Consider the following 18,704-nt stretch of genomic DNA (forward strand, 5'->3'; position numbering starts at 1 on the left):
AATAGAGTGACCATTATATAGTAGCAATGAGGCAAAAAACACTTTTACAGGCCAGATTTCAGCTCTTGACTGATTAAATCTATGTGCCTTGGTCTACTCCAGAACAGCAACCTGAGTAAACAATGTATTTCCCTCAAAGAAAAACTTGTGTCCAAGTCTCAGCCACCAGATTTTCAAGTATAGCCACTAGTTCTTTAACTGATTAATAACACTGGGATAGGGAGCTCATTTGTGTGGTTTGCCTTGGGGCCCAAGGAAGCACTACTGATGCTCTGATAGAAACACACTTAATTATATAATAGGAAGATGATCATGTTCCCAGCAGCCCCCTCTTAAAAAAAGAATCAAACCAAAACAACAACATACAAATGCAGGTATAAATTCTATGCAATGCCCGTCTTCTCCACCTTATCATCCTAAGGTTGCCAACTACACTTGAAAGAGGTCTTGTAGATTTTCTCTTCTTTTACTTTCTCTTATATCTGTACATGCATATAGACATATGTGGCATATCTATCTATCTTTCTATCTATCTATCTTTCTAACTATCTTTCTATCTGTCTGTCTGTCTGTCTGTCTGTCGGTCTATCTATCTATCTATCTATCTATCTATCTATCTATCTATCTATCATCTATCTATCAATCCATCTATCTATCATAAATCATTTTCATCCATAACTAACCCCCCAAGATAGAAATAAACAAAAACAGGAAGAGGGTACAAAAATAAATGTATATTAATTGAATTAATAACGGCACATTAAAAATAATTACCTGTCAAATTCACCATTTACAAAATTAATTAATGCCCATCTGCACATGCCAATCATTTTCTTTCTTACAAACACACACGACTCTATTCCCCTCTCTCATTCTGCTAATCAATGAACAAAAGGATCACAAGCATATGTGATTTGGGGAAGGGATAGATGCAGAAGACTGTTCCCGTTACTTCAATTTTCCACAATCAATAGTCTGTTCTGATTAGTTTAAAAGCAAAGATAATAGATATTTTTGTGTCTTCCTCCATTTTCTGAATGTTGTTAGCAAGACAAGCCAGACATTTCTTGGAAGAACCACAGCTTGGCAGCTTTGGCTCCCAATAGTTTTATAATGAAAATGCACCATCATGAATCCTTTCAAAGATCTGCAATTTGTTTTTGGAAAGCATCAACTACTTCTTAGATGGATGAATCACCAAAAGCAACTCTGTTTATATTTGTTCCTCTAATTATACTCATATGCTTACACTGTACAGTAAAGTCAATTAATTTGGATTTCTGAAGAGATTGCGACATAATATTACACAGACTTATTTACTTTTTTAGCCTTTCTAACCAAATTTAAAGGGATATCTTGTCATACAACTGACATGCCAAGTGCAATCCTGAACTTGTAAATGACTATACATCTTTGCTGTTTAAGATAAATATATATAAGAAATGTTAGATTAGAGATTCATCTAATCCAATATCTTATATCTTGGCAGATAAGGGTTTGAAAGAAAGCTGCAAACAGTATTAACTAAATCACCCAATTGTCCTCATGTGATCTGAGTTTCAATACAGGTACAAAGTCATATTGATATCTTTATAATTGTTTTCAGGAGAAAATTATTTTCCTACTTTTCCCATTGTCATCTATGCTAATGCACTGGCTACTGGGAGCAAATCTTTGTCACACACACACACACACACACACACACACACACACACACATATATGTAGGTCTTTGGTTATTTTGGCTTCATGCTTCTAATGCTCCTAGAAGCACACACACACACACACACACACACACACATATATATATAAAACATATATATATATTTGTTTTCTCAGGTTTTCGCAGGTGTTTGTATGTAGGTCTTTGGTTATTCGGGTCTTCTCCCACGTAAAATTGGAAGTGTCTTGGCGACGTTTCGACGAAGTCTCATTCGTCATCTTCAGGCTGGTGTTCTCGGCTTCGTGCTTCCAGGAGCAATGTGAGATCGCAGCTGTCTCTTCCTTTTAACTGCTAGTGGGGGTGTGAGCTGATTGGGTGGGGACTTGGCTGTGTTCTGATTGGGTGGAGGTGTGTTCTGATTGGTTAGGGGCTTGGCTGTGCTCTGATTGGATGGGGGGTTGGTTGTGCTCTGATTGGCTGGGGGTGTGTTCTGTTTGGGTGGGGGCTTGGTTGTGCTCAGCTTAGTCTGAGTTGCAGGAGGATTTGAGCTGGTGAGCTGTGTTGTTGTTGTTTTTCTTCGTGTTTGTGGCCGTGCGAGCTCTTCATGGTGGGTGTCAGTCTGCTTCATGTATGGATTGGAGGGGTTTAAAGTGGCTAATGATGCAGCTGTGGTCTGGCTTCTGGTCCGTGGTCTTGCCTCACTTTTCTAACTTTTCTGAGTTAGAAAATCAAGGAGTATATGAAATCCCATGCACCGCCTGCCCCACCACATACATCGGACAAACCAACAGAAGAATAAGTGCACACATTGAAGAACACAAGAACTCAGTCAGAAAAGAGGAACCAACTTGTTCCCTGGTCCAACACCTTAAAGCCACAGGACATGAAATTGACTTTAAAAAGACCAGAACTATTGCCAAAACTGAACACTTTAACAACAGAATAATCAGAGAAGCCATCGAGATAGAAAAACGCCCACACAGCATGAACAAACGAGATGATACCTCCCGCCTACCAACCATTTGGAAACCCGCCCTTATTGACAAATGAGTACCTAACATGAGGAATGACACCAGACCCACACTCACGAGGGTCACACAGGATGTCACCACCACACATCCACGTGGAAAGCAGACTCAAACCCACACCAATGATGAGGCATGACCACGGAACAGAAGCCAGACCGCAACTGCATCATTAGCCACTTTAAACCCTTCCAATCCATACATGAAGCAGACTGACACCCACCATGAAGATGTGGCATGACCACAGTCTTGGCGTATTCGGATCTTTTCCCAAGACTTGCATACCTGTACCCGTGAAAATCTATGAACGTATATATATATATATATATATATATATATATATATATATATATATATATATATATATATTATGCAGATGATACCACTTTAATGGCAGACAGTGAAGAACTAAAAAGCCTCTTGATGCAGGTGAAGGAGGAGAGTGCAAAAGTTGGCTTGAAACTCAACATTAAGAAAACTAAGATCATGGCATCTGGCCCTCTCAATTCCTGGCAAATAGATGGGGAAGAAATGGAGGTAGTAATAGATTTTATTTTCCTGGGCTCCAAGATCACTGCAGATGGGGACTGCAGCCAAGAAATTAAAAGATGCTTGCTCCTGGGGAGGAAAGCTATGGCAAATATAGACAGCATACTAAAAAGCAGAGACATCACCCTGCCAACAAAAGTGCGTATAGTCAAGGCTATGGTTTTTCCAATTGCAATGTATGCCTGTAAAAGTTGGACCATAAGAAAGGCTGAACGCCAAAGAATTGGGGCCTTTGAACTATGGTGCTGGAGAAAACTCCTGTGAGTCCCTTGGACTGCAAGGCGATCAAACCGGTCAATCCTAGAGGAGATCAACCCTGACTGTCTTTAGAAGGCCAGGTCCTGAAGATGAAACTCAAATACTTTGGCCACCTAATGAGAAGGAAGGACTCACTAGAGAAGAGCCTAATGCTGGAAAAGATTGAGGGCAAAAGAAGAATGGGACGACAGAGAATGAGGTGGCTGGATGGAGTTACTGAAGCAATAGGCGTGAGCTTAAATAGACTCCAGAGGATAGTAGAGGACAGGAAAGCCTGGAGGAATGTTGTCCGTGGAGTCATGATGGGTCGGACATGACTTTGCAACTAACAACAACAATATCTATCTGTCTGTCTGTCTGCCTGCCTGTCTGTCTGCCTGCCTGTCTATCTACACACGCACAAACACACGCACACACACACACACACACACACACACACACACACATATATATATATATATATATACACACATTAAAATGTTAGCCTATTACTTTAAAGTCTCTTTACTGTTACAGAAAGCATATATTGAAGTACGTGTCCCAGAGCTACTGTGTCTTGCTACAAAGACAAATACAATTATCTGTTCACAGACTGAGGGAGTACATTTTCTCTCTTGCATTTCTCCTCTACAGTGCCTCTACATTTACAAAGCAGTCAGATGCTAAAGCCATGAGTAAGCCACAGTGCTTTTAACAGAGCAATTTGTCTATTCCTTGAGAACATTAGTGTTCAGTCCCCACAGACAATCTTTAGATAATAAGAGTCAAATGAGTCCTGTGTGAGTGCCTCTAAACAAATTATGTTATATTCCCCAAACTCTTATCTGGCGTTGTCCTTTTCTTATAGCTCCTTCAGTGGGCATTTTTCTGACGCTTGTAGTGTATTACATTGGCTTTCTTCTCCTTCCTCATTCCTTATTCCTGTTGGCCATCTATCATTTCCTTGTGAAGACTATTAGGATAAAAAGTCATCCCCTTTACAGGGATTAAACTTCTTGCCAGCATTGGCTCCATATCACACATAGCCCAGTCTTCAATGTTATGAATCATAGCCAAAACAATATCATCTTTAATGGGAAACAATGACATTGTTTGATTTATTGTGTTGGTGAAGATTTTGTTAAGAGAAAGAGTAAAGACTACTGGCCTTTAGTCCTAAGAAAAATGTGTTAATAGCTCTGTATTTTTTTGCCAACCTGGACATGGTTGTATTACCATTATTCAATGATTTCAAGAGCATGTCTGGAAAATTATTTGTTCCAGTTGAACCAATAAACAATTATTTAATGCTTTAAAAATGTTAATTGTTTCCAAAAATTAGGCCAAGAGAAGGGGAAAAAATGAATCCAGCTGCACAAAAATCCAGTATCTTTACTTTCAAAGTTTAATGTAAGTGATCTGATTTCACGTTAATGGACCTTCATATGAAAAAGAAATAGAAAGCTGTATACTTCAAATGAACGCATGCTGGGTTTTCTTTTAAGTTTATCTAATTAATAAATCTGTGAAAAATATAGACATACTATTTTATGTGGACTAATGAGGGTGGATCATTTTGCTTTAATCTATCTTTTTCAGTAGCAGCTGTAGGAAGAGATCAAAATAGATAAAATAACTTTTGTTGTTGTGGGAAATATAGGAGGAGAAAGGAGTATTATGTATGTTTGCCACCTTTAGTTATTTGTAAAAACAATAAAGGTGGGATACAAACAAACAAACAAACAAAGTAGTGTTATAATCAGAGCCACACCCCTTTATATAGGAATGCATTGTTGATGCATTTACAATAGGAGAAGATTTGAATTGCGGTATCACAATCACTATCTTACCCATCACTGTCACTGATCATTTTGTACATTTATGTGAATTGTCTTATTTATTTGCATCTTTTTTTATGTGCATTGTTATATATGCACTCTTAATTAAATTCTCTTATTTAAATTTTGTGCATTTATAAGCATTGAACATTCTCTTCTATTAACATTTGCATTTATCATAATTAGATTAAGCTAAATTTAAGTTAATAGTTTAAGAAGCTATACTGATAAACGCCATAGGCTCACATTAAAGCAGATATGGTAAAGAAAGAAAAATGGACCAAGGAAGAACAAAGAAAACATCTATACAGATCTGCACACATGCCAAAATCAAGACTTGCAGGAATATATTTAGATGCCATTTCCAAAGGATAGTGATCACCGAAAATCTGATGATAGTGGTATTGTCCTACATTATAAATAGTAGTTTCAATTAAAATGCCACTGTCAGGGAGACAACCTTTCTCAGCTAATCAAAAGTCATATTGAATATTGCTGTATTTATCAATCTATTACACATACAGTATGTGAATTAATTTTAGGAATAAGACTAACCCTAAATCCTTCAAAATGGTCTTTCTCTTTATTTTTCAGCTTGAATCCTGAAATGCCTATAAAAGCTAAACCAACACCAGTTAGATCCATTTCAATGTGTAATTTATGTAGTGCACCAAGATATTAATAATATATATTCACATTGATTTGTTATATCCAATTTCCTACAATACTATCCAGCCTCCCATCTCTGTACCCTATAAATTATCTAAATCTTGAGACATTTGAACTAAAAGTAGGGTAAATTTTCTGTGGAAATATATATGTAAAGCTTTTCCATTCTCTTATAAAGATGTCCTATGTTTCTTCCCTGCATGCCAGGTTGTGTGAATATGTTAAACTGATGGAACAGAAAAAAATCTGCTCTGATGGTCCTATGACAATATTTCTATTTGATAATTTCTATGGTAGCTCTCTGCTCTGAAGAGGCAGTTCACAGTATTACTATATATCCTTACTTTTAGGTGACATATCTCCATGATGAGTAAATTCAAATTCAAATCTTTATTGTCAGTGCACAACATATGTACAATGAGATTGACTGAGCTCCCTCAATGCACCCCCCCAACACAATACAACTTACAGTGAAGACAGAAAATCCCTAACCCAATAAATCATATTAACAAAATACCCAAGAGAGTAAATTTCTATTGTTGCAAACAATATTTTTTTTAAATGAATCCAAAATTAATATTTTTTACTCTGGTTTAAAGGCTTCCCATTCTGTTCTGAGATAAATATGTAACTAGGATTTTATTTAGAGTCGTTTTCACCAAATATATTTTAGAATCTATTCAGGGGTCTCCAACCTTGGAAACTTTAAGACTTGTGGACTTCAACTCCCAGAATTCCTCAGCCAGAAAAGCTGACAAAGCTGGCTGAGGAATTCTGGAAGTTGAAGTCCACAGATCTTAAAGTTGTCAAGGTTGGAGACCCCTGGTATACTTGTTATCATCACAATTAAATAAATTGAAGATGCACAGTACATCTAAACCACTTTGTTATAGAGCTACTTAGTATTTTACTTATTATAATATGTTCTTTCTTCTCTATTCATAAGCCGTGGTGAATCATGTAGCTTGACAGTCAAGACACCCTAGTTGACTTCTTCAGTAATATTAATCACTCAAATAAATGACTCCAATTCAATTACAATTTAACAATCTGGAATGTCACTGAGCTATGGCCTTTTTTTAGTCCTCCACATTTCACTCCAATTCAGCCAATCCCTTTCTGTCTTTTCTGTTTTGAGGGTGATAATTTTTATACGTTGGACCTTAGAAAAATTGGGGTAAAGAAAATTAGGAAAGAGAGGTGGGAATTGCTCTATAGGAATATAACAGAAAGTACCCAGATCATCTGATCCCTACATTTCCATTGTGTTTCTTTATTGAATCTGCAATTTCATACATGATTATTTTAGAGTATGTGACTATAATGGGACTTACTTTTCAATAAGAGTTGCACACCACATATAATTTAATATCTATTAAGTCAGTTTTTTGACATTAAGTGAATCCTGATCAAAAGATTCTTTTCTTATGGGGTCTCAAACATGAAGTGTTCTCCCACTGGAGTCAAGCATTTTTATGGCTTTTCAGCACAACAGCAACAATTTGCAAAATTATTCCACTATCTGCCATCTATCTAGTAATGTTGCTTTATAGTTTAAGGAATGTTAAGGAATTCGCAGAGCAACCCTTGAGTAGCAAGGGGTGCACATGAAAGCAATTGAGAATAGTTACGAATTAAACACAGCCAACACACATATACACTGACTTGTGTTTACTTTCAGGAAATAGTAAGGCACAGTCCAATAAACAGTCCAAGTCATACACATATAAAGCAGTAGATAGTAAAACAATAGTCCAGGGATAATCCAATAACAAAGTCTTCTTACCAGTCGTTGTAGTCATACACATTAACAGTTCTTCTGTATTTGCAAACAGTAGCTAACACAGCAAAGAGCAGTAACAAGCAGTAAAGATCAGCAATGAGCACCAAAGAGTCAGTAAAGGGAAACAAGCCATGTTTCTAGCTCTCTTTTAAGGACATTGGCTACAGAGCTAACCAATTAGGACACAGTATGATGCAATACAGCATATATTGATGGTTTATATATTGCCAACCCAACAAGTTAGGTAAAATCATTTCCTAACACTTTGCTGAATGATAAATGTGCTTGTTGTAGGTTTAGTTTTTTAAAATGTTTTTTTTTATTGTTCTGAAAGTCTTCTTGCTGAAGAGAAGCACACATACTAATTAAAAAAGGTTTACTGATCAACTGTGATATCTGAAATTGCCAGATTTAATATATTCATCTGCTATGGCTTGTTTTCACTTAGTGAATATTTGTCTCTTTTAAGACAACACAATATCTGCAGCATCAGTGTGTGCTCAGTTGTTAAGATGGAAAAACCCTTGAGACAAATATAGGAAGCCTTTCACCTTTAGATATAAATGACAGCCTTGTCCCATCTGCTCTGATTCTACTTTCCATTTATCCTTTGCTCAACTCCTTTTCTTGCTTCCCATCATGTTGGTCCCCTATTATAATATCAATATGATATTGGTGGAATGGAGCTGACATGATGAGATATTGCTTTTAAATATCCAGGTAGAGTCTTGCTTTATCCCCTACAGTGAATTCCATCTCCCTGAGTTACATATCATCCTTGCCTGTCTTATCATTGCCAATCGCTCACATCCCAATTGCTCAGCTACCCCCAAGAAGAAAACAGGCATGGGAAATCATATTTTCATCATTCCTCCAGAAGAGGTGATGTGAATCAGAAATAATAGGAACAAAAAAAACCCCAAAGACTCTGAAAGTGAACATTGAACCTCTTCTTAAACTGTGGACTTAAGGCACTCTTAATGCTGTCTTGGGATTATATTTATTTATTTAGTTTTTATCTATCTATCTATCTATCTATCTATCTATCTATCTATCTATCTATCATCTATCTATCATCTAAGGTTAGCTGTGTCCCTTATGCCAAACAAATATGGACCCTGGCAATTTATTAATTTGATAGCCTAATCAGCAAAGTTACTCCTTGCAGTTTCTTACCATGAATATTTCATTTCTATTCCAATCCTGTTGAAAATGATGAAACCAGGCTTACCTTTATTCTACTTTACTTGCAGTTAAATCATCCTACCTCAAAAGTAGAGGCTTGTAGTCAATGACCCACAGTTCTGACACCCCTCCCGTCCCACTGTTGCATTCATTTTACCAGTGCATTTTGATTAAATCCTTTGTTTCTCTTCCCAACCCTTGTTGCAAAGGGCTTTTCTGTGTCAGAGCTAGACTTCAATGAATTGTCTCCCCACACACCATCTTGGCATGTGTTTGGAAGTCTAGCTTAAAAGGATTTTAACTTTTCAGCCTTGCTGTTTTGTTTCCTTTGGAGACATTTGTAAAGATGTTGTCAGCAGATTTGTAGGAAACAAAGCAGCATGAAGGAGTGAGGGAATAGTTCTGAGCACTGCCAAGAGCTAGAATAGCAGCTTGGAGCCTATGCAAAATAATTCATCAGGCGTTTGAATTCAATACAAGGTAAAAATTAACATTACAAATCCCTTTTTATTCTTACTGCTGCTCTTAGTCCAATCATTAGGCAGACTGATTCAGTCTGCTAGAGAAGAATTGACAGCCGATCCCAAGAGTCAATAAAAGAGGTCTTGAGAAATCAACCCTCTGCTAGAAACACTGGAAATTACAGATTTAGATATTCTAAACAGAATGTTGGAGGGGCTCCTCTGTTTCATTTTCTTTTCAAGTTACTTATACATATTTAAAAGACAATATACAAGAGGGAGGGAGGGAGGGAGGGAGGGAGGGAGGGAGGGAGGGAGGGAGAGAGAGAGAGAGAGAGAGAGAGAGAGAGAGAGAGAGAGAGAGAGAGAGAGAGCGCTACATGATTGCCAAACTGTGTTTTGCAAAATGATAAAGATCTACTATTCTAAAGCAGATGTACAAGTCATGCATTTGAATTCTGTAGTTTTTTATAATTTGCTGCAGGAGAAAATTTACATACTTTAAAATTCCTTGTTTCACCACTTTTTTGTTTGCCTGATTGGGTGTATGGTATTTGTTTGGAGTGTCCTGGGTGGAATTGTGGTGGGGTGGAGATAATGTTGTGTAATTGAATCCTGAAGGTTTTGCTGATGGATAGTAGCATCTTTCGATTTAGGTAAGCAGGCTAGTTAGACCTAATGATCTTCCATTGTTGTATGAAATAAGCCAGTGTTTCGCAACCTTGGCTACATGAAGACATCTGGACTTCAACTCTCAGAATTCTGGGAATTCTGGGAATTGAAGAATAGACATCTTCAAGTGGCCATGGTTGAGAAACACTGAAATAAGCAATTCATTTTTCTCCAACTATTTCCAACGTCAGATGCTTCTAGTAGTGTTGTTGGAATGAAAGTAGTATTTAGATGCAAAGTCCCAAACAGCTCTCCCCAGCTAATCATTCTTTTTCTCTGCTCTTGCTTTCCCATTTCAACAGGTGGGGACTTTGAAGAAGAGAGCAACTACTAATGGAGAATCCAGAATGTTATAAATATATAATACCCCCAGGGAATTTCTTGCTCTATGAAATACTGTGCTCTTGTTCTTCTAGGTATCCTGAATTCCTGACCCTTCTTCATTTAAAGGTACGCAGTTAGGCTCAGTGGAACGCATGGGAGGTAGTCAGAAGTCGCTAGTTGCATATGAGCTGTCGGAATGCATAATCCCTTCTTATCAGCAACTGTATATCATCCTGGGAACTAGAGTCAAAGATCATTTCCTTTCAGAGCCACAGAACAACTTGTAGCTATTCCCCTTAGTGATGCTAGCTTCGTAACTGGAAAAAGCACGCAAACCCATGACAAATGTGTGTCTTGGCAATGGAATGCAGGCACGGACCTCATTCCTAGAGGGATTAGTTCTATGGCCAGCATTTTATATCTCTTTGTGCTGCAGGGATGTCAAACTTGCGGCCCAGGTGCGTCACATGCTGGCCCCACCCCTGCCCGGTTTAGCAAAGGGGGAGAAAAAGGCCCAATACATCACTTGATAACGCTGTCACGATGCGAGTTTGACACCTCTGGTGTAAAGGAATGTTTGCCATATCTGTTTCTCCCATCTTAAATTATAAGGCCTTCCTTTTTTTAAAAAAAGGTAACAGAGTTGGAAGGGACCTTGGAGGTTATCTAGTTCAACCCCCTGCTCACTCGGGAGACCTATACTAGGGATTCGAACCACCAAATTGCCAACCTTTCTGATCGACAAGCTCAGTATCTTATCCACTGAGCCACCTAGCCAGGCCTGCCTGCCTGCCTGCCTTTCTTTCTTTCCTTCTTCCCTCCCTTTCTCCCATGTATCCATCCATCCATCCATCCATCCATCCATCCATCCATCCATTGCAATTTAGTTCTTGTTCAAAACACATTATAGGACTAAGTGGGAACCTTTCCAGAACTACTCACAAAGAACTGCTGGATTTCAATATTTCCCATTTCCCAACATTATATTTGGGTTCATGTTGTGCACAATCAATACATAAAGAATCACTCAAGGCCTGTTTTTGGTTCCCAATTTGCAGCAGGATTTCTGATGTGAAAGGGGTGTCGTATGTTTCCATTTTAAATGCTCTTTTTCTTGGTTTTCATTGTAACAAACTATTAGGGATGATTGGGGAATTGCACTTCTTCAGCCGAATGCAGGCTTGGCAGTAAATTTTCTTCTCTTTTTTAAAGTGAAAAGCAATGTGTTTGCTTGGCTGTGGCTATGTTTATTCCTTTTTGATTTCGTATCCCATATGCTAAAATCATCACAGGGTTTATTAGTCAGTGGAGGTCAATTGAGAAATTGCTGTATTTGCTTTCATAATAGCACTGCCTGCTATATACCCTGCTTGAGCAGAAAATCACACAATGATTTTTATTTGTCTCCAATCACAAGCAGATGTGGAACAGTCAGGTCATTTCCCCTTAAATGGACTATGGGGATTAAAACAATTCAAAGAAGTTTCCAACTAACTAGTGTCTTTTTATTCCCTCATTATGCCTCTTCAGACTTCGAGGGAATGAAGATTTTCTTGCATTTAAATCTGTCTTTCATGTTGATGTATCTACTGCCCTCTTTGTTCTTTTCTTTTCCAGAATATTTCACCATTGAATACTTGTGTGAGTTCACGCGACCAGAAATGGCTGAGCTGATTTAATCTAGTCCAGGAAAATAGGAAGGAGGAATGGCAGCAGTGATGGAGAATGCATTTGTTTAATTCAATTGCCCCTAAATGAGTAGAATGTCCTTATACTTCAGTACAGTCCTGGCACTTTTTTAAAAAAAGTTGGATTGCAACTTTGAAAGGGATCAGATTTGGATCTGAGAAATGTTCCAGAAAAGTACATCAGAGGCTAACCCAAGTATGAAATTGGATTTTATTTCATTCACTATCAATTAAATATAATCAATGCAGATTATTTAAGTGGGCTATTAAATTATTTTCCCCATCTCTCAGCTTTTACACAAAACCCATTTTTTGGGAGGTAGGTTTTTGAAAAGAGTCTCGTTTCCTCTTTCCTCCTTAACATGCATAGCTGGTCTCTCCCAACCACACCCTACCAGTGGTGGGTTGCTCCCAGTTCTGTCCAGTTCTATAGAACCGATAGTGGGCTGCGCCCACCCACCATGACATCAGGCCTTTCCCAGACCAACAGATATGATTCAATCAAAATAGAACTGGAAGGTCCCTTGGAGATTTTCTAGTCCAAGTAGGACTGTACAGGTAGGAGACCCTGTATCATTTCAGACAAGTGACTGTCCAATCTGTTTGTCTTGTACCCGTCCCATTCAAATTCCTCATGCATTCAGGTTTTCCCCTTCTTCATAGTCATATGAAGGAAATGGTCCTTGTTTACGTACCATGCTTGGCTTTCCCTGCCTACATATAGATAGTTCCTCAGTCTTCTCCTTGCACTGTCTTTTCAAAGTTACAATATTAAGGGAGGTTGTGAATCACTATGTTTAATGGATTGAAAACACCTCACCCCCCCCCCAATATGATGATATAGAAAGCCATTTTATATTGAACAGTACTAGCAATTCATCTATGATGTATCTGTTTATCCCTGATTTGTAGCAACTCTTTTATCTTTCTGAGCTGGCTTTATATTGAAATGTTAGGGATTGGATTTCTTTTGCAAAGTCCGAGGATAGTCTCTCATTCAAAAACGCGGCTACTCTAGGAAAAGATTCAAGTTCCTTTGGAGCCTTTCTGAGATAGAAAATTGATATTTGAATACATTGATTAATACATCTGCTTGATTTGAAGCAAGGCTATTTGCACTCTGTATTTACAAGTATACAGTTATTTTTATGTAATATAAAAGACCAAATATGAAGTCTAATATAGCTTTTCCTGCATTTGCAAAATGTCTGAGTATAGCGATGGTAACAGATTCCTTAAAAACGTGTGTATCTGTGTATACAAATTCATATATACATATTTAAATAGCCATATTTTGGCTATTTGGGGACAGATAAGAACTGTAAGATTCCAATGAAGGAAAATAGTTGTAGTTCCAGTTTGAAACGAAGGATCCTTGGTGGTTTCTAAGCTTGGTCGTTTTCTTGCAGACTTCTCTTTACCCAAACTAGGTAACATCATCAGTGCTATTAAGGAATGGGGTCTGCTCTCATTTTATATTGACATGACAAGCTACTAAATATAAATTGAGAGCACAGCCCATCTTTACTAGCACTGATATCATTACCTAGTTTGGATAATGAAGTGTCTGCAAGAAAACAACCAAGTTCAGAGAGTACCAATGACCACTCAACTGTAAAATTGGTTGCAGGATCCAATCTGGGTCAGTCACCAGGACCAGAAGTTTTATCTCCCAAGCTTTGGACTTAGATTGGAGACCATCTTTAGGTAACTTCTCTTTAGCATAGTGTGTGCTGCTTGTTCACTGCAATGAACAAGGACACACATTCAGTTTTGAGTTATTCGATGATCAGACACAAAAACAGCCAGGGAAATGACTGAAGCCAGCAAAACAGGCCTCTTGTCAGTCAACAGGAGTGCTAATTTACAACCAGCCTATCAAGCCTATCAAGAAGGTGAGGGCTGGGCAGCACAAGCAAATGACAGCTAATGACTTAAAAGCCAGTCACCAATACACCCCAATCAACAATCAACAAACCCTAATCAACAAAAGCCACTTACAAAAGGCACTATAAATATCATACACAGAACAGCACACGCTCTACCAGAGAAAAGTTCCCTGAAGATGGTCTCCAGCACAAGACCAAAAGCTCAGAAGACAAAACTTCTGGTTCTGGTGATTGACCCAGATTGGATCTTGCAACCTTATTCTGGGACATGTATATTCTCCTTCATTTGTGGAAAAATTAGATAATACCGGACCCATTTCTTTTATGGCCACAGATTTGGAATCATCTTTGGAAATAGCTATGATTCCATTTGTAATGGATTTTAAAAAAAACTTTGAATATTTTCTCTTGCATATGGTTTAATATATATTGCTTTTCACTATTGTTTTAATCTGTTATAGCAATAGCACTTAGACTTATGTACCATTTCACAATACTTTTACAGCCTTCTGTAAGTGGTTTACAGAGTCAGCATATTGCCCCAAAAAATCTAGGTCCTCATTTTATTGATCTCGGAAAGATGGAAGGCTGAGTCAACCTTTAGACAGTGAGAATCAAACTGCTGAACTGCTGGCAGCCAGCAGTCAGCAGAAGTAGCCTGCAGCACTGCATTCTAACCACTGTGCCACCACGGTTATAGTTATTTTTCAATATTTTCTGCTGCTTTCTTTTGGTAAATAATAAAGGATAGATCTCAGATATGATAAAAATTATCCTTTGATTTTGGATGTATCTAATTAGAATTTATTTGTTAAGAAGATATTCATTGTAAGAACTAAATGCTCAGCCTTGAGGTGTTTGAATGCTAGCTACAATCAGTTTTAGGCTGCATTTCAAATGGCAAGAGGCTAAAGGAATTTTAGTGCAAACACGTGAAGAAGAGCACATAACCTATTCTTCTTTCAACTATATTCAAATAATCTAAGATAATCATTTCCATTTATTCCATTTACTTCCCTAATTTATAATGACAATGTAACAGGCTTCCTGAAAAATCTCAAAGATTTTCATTAATTATATTGGACTTTTTCCAAAATAGGCTACCTTAATAGGATAAATCTTCTGTATTTTTGTAATAAACGTAGTTCTGTATTGATTCCCTTCCTGCAAATGTCCCATGTACAATCTTTATTTTGCAAGTTCATTACTGCATTGCAATCATCTAGAAGAGATAATTTTATCCTTTGTACAAAAGAGAAAGAATACAACAATAGCTTAACCTATAAGCAAGCTAAGTCATTACCTAAAGGTTAATTATACAGTGAATGTTATATTTTGAATTCTGCTGTTCCTAGATCTTTTCTTGGAATTTAGGTTTCTTGTTCATTTTATATTATTTTAACTGGGAATCTAACAAAATAACAAGTTGAAAGGGACCTTGGAGGTCTTCTAGTCCAACCCCCTGCTCAAACAGGAAACCCTATACCATTTCAGGAAAGTGGTTGTCCAATACCTTCTTACAAATCTCAAATCTTGGATCACCCACAGCTTCTGGAAGCAAGTCGTTCCACTGATTAATTGTTCTGCCAGGAAATTTCTCCTTAATTTAGGTTCTCTCCTTGATTAGTTCCCATCCATTGCTTCTTGTACTACCTTCAGATGCTTTGGACAATAGATTGACCCCTCTTCTTTGTGGCAGCCCCTTAGATATTGGAAAACTGCTGTCATGTCACCCTTAGTCTTTATTTCATTAAACTAGACATACCAAATTCCTCCCATTGTTCAGAGAAAAGGTAATTTCTGAAACCCATAAATATTAAGAAAGGTAGATATATATCTAAAACCAATTATGCCAATCAAACACATTGATGGGGCCCTTTTCCACCAATGGCATCAGATAATTTTAAATTTCTCACACATGATGTCACACAGATTTACCAGATATATGGGTACTACAGTTCCATTCTTCCCACACAAGTTAGGAAAATTTTCCCCAATTGACCTAAAACTAGCACTTACGTTTTGGTGTTTCCCCTCTATTGATAAATGTCTTTTCTATCCTTTGCAAAATGATGACTTCTTATGTAAGGGTTGCTCCAGTAGAGCAATGTGCTCTACAAGACTTCAGGATAGTTCAACATTATTGTTTTGCAAATGTTTCATTTTGATTGAATTGATCTTTGTTTTATATTGCATTTTCCCTAGGCATATCAGCCAACATTTCCTAATGTCCAAAACTGAAGTGCTCATTTGTTACATCCTTGCCATGTTTCCAACCTCTCTAGGCTTCTTTTTATTATTATTATACAAACCTGTTCCTGGATACTAGACAATGGGTGTATGTGCATGTCTAGGGCTTATTTTATTGAATAGTGGTGAAAATTGTACCTTGAGGTGGATTTATTTTATTTAACTACTTAACAAGGATTTATAAAAAATAAACTGCGTAGGAATGAAGATAGCCTTTCATTTGGGATAATTTCACATGAGACCGTCAAACAGTATTTCAAACAAAATCATATTCTAGTCTTATAAAATTAAAATAAGTTTCCTACTTTTTATTCAAGTGATATTTATTCATGCAACATCAAGGATGTTGCTGTTGTTACCAGGTTACTATGTTTTAATATCTCTCTTTTGAGATTTTTGTAATACACATTAGAAGGAGGCAGAAGGAATTTCAAGTTAATAATATGCTTTACGGCAACATTTTTAGCCATATTTCCACAGCTATTCACCTCCATTTGGCTTAAACTATGTGTTAGCACAGCTTGTGTGAACTCAATCAAAAGGAGTGTCTGGTCACAATCTGATGCATATATCTCTAAATCTATGCAGATCATGTACAACATTCTGTACCTAAGGGAAGAAATATCAAGATTTACATAAAGTCAACCAACTATAGGAGGCAGGTCATAAACATCTATGTTATTTAAAATTGTATCCTGCCTTTCTACCCTGGAGTACTCAGGTGGCTATTTGTTTAAAATACAATAAAATAATCTTCTTGTTTACAATAAACGGGATTTTCATGGCCATAATGCCTCAGCAAGATTGATTGATGTGTCAACATCTGTAAAGATGCCTGATTTGCATGGAATGTAATCCATTTAACATCTCTTAGGAGAGTTAACAATCTGCTCGCTGTTTTCATAGCATTTCATTTTTTTTGGAACTCTGCCTTGTTTAACAATTTATATCGTTTGTCTCTTTCTGAACCTCATTGAGTAAATTAGAGGTTATAGGATTCTGAAGAGAGATGTGGGAGAACTGGATTTCTGTTCTATAAATGTACTTCCCTGACAGAAGATTTGGCATACTTGAAAATCACTGGGAACAAGTCCCATGTATTTGTAAGGTTTTGAGCTGAAATCTGCCTCAAAAATGGGAATTACAGGATTGGACACACAGAGAGAAGCTATTTAGCCTATATTTGAAAAGCTAAACTAAGATATATTTGGATGCTGAAATCTGTCTTGTTTGCTGCAACAATTTTACAAGGTATTTCATGGACATAATCTCCCAAACCTGCTGTAGTTTGGTGTTTGCAGTTAACAATCTAATCAGTACTGTCACAGATGCTTAGTTTAGCTTCACTTGGACAAATGCATGCTATTTTTTATCCTCAGATACCTTTCAGATATTACCTGAAAAACAGAGTGACTGGTGTACATAGCCCTTCCATGATGTGCAGGCAGTGAAATGGTCCTTCCTGTGCCAGACTCTCCTGGAAAAATCACATTATTAGATCTTCTATTGTGATTGGGAACATCTGATACCAAGAAAGTCCTGTTTTTTATGCTACCAAAGTTTGTATGAATAGACTGAGGCAATTTTTATGAGCCAACTGATATTCCATTTGCCAAAAAAAAGGGAATCATTTTCTGAGAAAGAATGGTCACATGTGTGAAACCCAGTTGGTTGCAAATTGTCAAGCTGTGCAAGGCTGGCAGATTCAAGAAACACTTGAATTTCTGGAACAATCTTTTTTGCTGGTAGGGTAATATAACAGAATTTTGAAAGCCTGCCAAAACAGTTCTCCAGTTCAACTTGTATCTAGCATAATGAAAGCAGAGCTATTCTGCATTTTTTTTTTTAATATTTCTTTATTCCCCTGGACTAAGGAATCTTTTAGTAATGGTTCTGCTCCCAGGGCCTGCTAGACAGACTAAATTACAGGATGTGGGAAATAATAACTGGAGACACATTCCTTTGCTGATAGAACTTCTGGCATCAAGGTCACTAGCTGCTAAGGTTAAGAAGGAAACAATGAGAGAAGATAAAAGTAGTTTGGAAAAGAACAGAGTTAGTTCAGAAAACTATATTAAAACCTTCAGATTCCTCAAGTGAGAAAAGGAGAAATACAAAGAAAAGACGGATATAAGAAGCCCATGATAGTTACACATTTTATACATTGCTATGAAGTGCTGTAGAACAGTGGTCCCCAACCTTTCTGGCTGTGTGGATAGTTAGCAGTGGCAGCAGCAGTAGCAGGGGGGGCAGGGGGGGTGGTTCATGCGTGAACCCACTGCTTGTGCAATCCAGTTCCCAATGAGCCGCAGACTGGTACCAGTCCATGGACCGGGAATTGGAAACTCCTGCTATAGAACACTATATATCTATTAACTCTTGGCACTGCATATAATTAAGATCAAAAATGAAGGATTAAGAATAAAATGAATGCTTGAACGTAGATTCTTGCTTCATAAAAAGACTGCAGCA

The sequence above is a fragment of the Pituophis catenifer genome, unplaced genomic scaffold, assembly GCF_029215685.1.
Source record: "Pituophis catenifer annectens isolate HBS135680 unplaced genomic scaffold, rPitCat1.0.hap2 SCAF_2, whole genome shotgun sequence".
Lineage (NCBI taxonomy): Eukaryota > Metazoa > Chordata > Lepidosauria > Squamata > Colubridae > Pituophis > Pituophis catenifer.